The 2,991-nt window shown below is 40.7% G+C and overlaps 1 long non-coding RNA gene across 1 annotated transcript; it reads right to left on the bottom strand.

The window, feature by feature from the left end:
• Positions 1–539: 539 nt before the first annotated feature.
• Positions 540–1,578, bottom strand: LOC131678867 (uncharacterized). The gene is made up of 3 exons (XR_009303747.1): positions 1,394–1,578; positions 740–1,240; positions 540–675 (listed from the first exon to the last, which is right to left on the bottom strand). It is a non-coding gene; the product is annotated as an uncharacterized LOC131678867 (long non-coding RNA).
• Between the last annotated feature and the right edge of the window lie 1,413 nt (positions 1,579–2,991).

The raw sequence follows: 2,991 nt of genomic DNA, 5'->3' as shown, positions 1-2,991 counted from the left end.
CCATGCAAATGCACCGTATGCGACAAAGATTTTATCCACAACATTTTAGCCTATCTGCAAACGTTCATACGGGTGACTATCGTCACTAGTGTCAAGTGTTTCTTTGCTAACGATTTAGATATTTTCAGACGGAATATACTAGTAGCCTATCATAGACAGGAATATATCAAGCAGAATGATGGGAAACAGGAAACAGTTATATCAACCATAATTTCACCAGGACTTCGGGAATTCGAGATATGTGAGAAGCGTTTCTCCCGAAGAAATAACTTTTTCGGATCTATTTGTGATATCTGCTCAACGCTACCCAACCGATCACATGCGGATAAATAGGATAAGCGATCGTTAAAATGCGCGTGGGCCAAAAATTTGCACAGACAGCGATATGCTCCTATATATACGACTAGTGAACCTAAATGTGATGAGATTAGATTGAATATTTTACTACGAAAGTTATCTTCGACTAACCAGGCTTTCCAGTCACGAGAAGGGACCGCGTCAGCATCACATGCGATGAATATGCATAACTGACGGTCATGGTGTTGAGCGGCTGACCCTGAAATCTATCCCAGACCCGTATTCGTTCGTCCAGTCCGACCGATATTGCGTAACTCGGGGAACAGGCAAGTGCGACGATTGAGTCGTCATGGGCTTCAATTTTGTACATACAGGCACCTATAGATAACCAATTAGTTTAATTATGTAGATTTAGGCCATACCGTAAATTTGGCTGACATACCCCGTATCAAGTCCCACACACATAGCACACCATCCTGGTAACCAGATGCGCCCATATCGGCCTGCCACTGGCCTATGAAAATACATGTGATAGGACCGCAATGGCCGTTTAGGGTGAACTGCAATAGGTGGCTATCGAGCCGGAACTATTATAAGGTCTTGAAAAAAATATTTAAATCTGTAAAACTAACTCGATGCGGTAATGCCCCCAAGAAAACATTCCATCGCACCATCTATATTTACGTGAGTGGAAAATTCGAGTTATACATATTTCGACGTAAACCTATCGCTATCGAGCCGGAACACTTTAACAGTGTGGCCCTGGCTGCCAGTCATGACTGTACCGCCCGCCACTTCCAAACATGTCGACGGTGACCCTGCTGTGAAACTCCATGATACTCCTCGGATACGTGATGTTGAGCTGGCAACGCTGTGGACGGATTTGAGCCGGCGGATAGCGGAAATAAACTAATGCTTCCTGCCGAACCGGTGCGTTCGTGGGCTAAAAAAGAATAAGAATTAAGGCACTTGATGAAATACTCATTACAGACTGAAAATTAAATGACTTAGAATATGCAGTATTTTAAAAGAAGTAAAATCTTTCTGTTCTGTGCCCTAGGTGAGCTAAAAAAATTGCTTGAAACATAGAACTTACTTCGCCCATATGCAGACGTAAATCCCCAATCGATCTGACAACCTTGCGTGTACGTTTCCAGTCTCAGAAAATCGATTCTTCCACTCAACCGTGCGACTATCACTTTGTCACCGGCGAGCTTTATGTTAGTTACCCCATTGTTGTGGGTGTTTTCGGCTTCATATATACCCTGCAATGAAACGTCCGTCAATAGTTGTAATAAAAAACAAGTGACTCCAAACAATTTACCTTAAAGTTACCAGTCGTTCCCTTCCAGAACTCCAACCGCCTGAGAACATTCGCTAGCGCTCATCTGCTCCCGGGGTGGGATGAAGCCGTATGATTGGACTTACTCTCCACCGCTGCTAGATCATAGCCCTTGGTCGAATTATTCCACAAAAACCGAATTTGCAGATCCGCACAAATACAAACCTTTTACGCATACACGATTATCATTTGTGAAATGTTTCTCACACTGGACGGAAACACGAAACCATTCTGGGTTAATATTTTCCTGCATCTCATTCTGATGATTGTGCCTGGTGAAGTTAAACTGTAGTTTTTTCTTCAGCTTGAAAGCAAAACTGGTCGGCGAACTCTCAGGAAACGGGAGACAGCTGATGTTTTTGGATTCCTTGGCAGGATGAAATACATCACGGCTCACAGAAAGTATATGTAAGCCGTGGAAATACATTATCAGATAGGTAGAGAAAACAGGAAAAAACAAAAAAGATGTCATCGATGTTTGAAGAGCACTTTTCACTTTAAAGCAGCGTTGTCAGATGGTTTTGTATAATAGGTTTGTTCTAGTACACAGAAGCTGCTCCGGAGCAAACAGAAGCAAAAAAAACTTGCTTTTTACTCCAGTTTGCTAACGGAAGAAGAAAAAAGCGAACATAGGAACGATTTTCTCTCTGTTTGCTCCGGAGTACTTCCACTTTCTACTGGTACTGGAACAAATCTAATATCGGTATAGTTCTAAATAAAAATAAGGTATACATCGGTGTGAAGATGTATGCTAACCAAAAGTTACCTGCAACTGCAAATTATTGGTTTTAAATTATAGATCATTCTAATGTTATGTAATCAAACCTACTGAGCTCAATCGATTTCAGAATCGGTTGTTGAGCTTCATTTGAAGTTTTGATAGTAACCTGGCGATTGCTGAATCAATTTCCGGATGATTTGATGTGGAAAGGTGAATACATTTTCTAAAAAGGCCCATACATAATATTAATTGATCTTATTATATGAAAATCGTTATTTTTTGGTAAGAAAAAAGAAATCGGTATTTTTAGTAACTTTATTGGTATTGAAATTAAAAATCGGTTTAAATATCGATAAATCGGTATATTCTGCAACACTGTTTTGGGGTTCATCAACGTCAAAACAAAGTTTTTGACAAATTCGATTGAACTCTTGGAGTTCATACCCAGTAAACGAAACGGCGAATAGCCAGATTAAAATATATGCCGGCGAGCGGTAGGCTACTGGAACTTTGTTATAGGCTACCCGCCGTAACTTTATTTCATATTCCCCCAAGTTCATCCAAATGGTGTAAAAGTATGGAGAATCAAGGTAAAATAGGACAGGGGAATACAGAGTAAAATGGGCAGTTC

Source organism: Topomyia yanbarensis, chromosome 2 (assembly GCF_030247195.1).
Source record: "Topomyia yanbarensis strain Yona2022 chromosome 2, ASM3024719v1, whole genome shotgun sequence".
Classification (NCBI taxonomy): Eukaryota; Metazoa; Arthropoda; class Insecta; order Diptera; family Culicidae; genus Topomyia; species Topomyia yanbarensis.
This window is presented reverse-complemented; position numbering and strand designations above follow the sequence as displayed.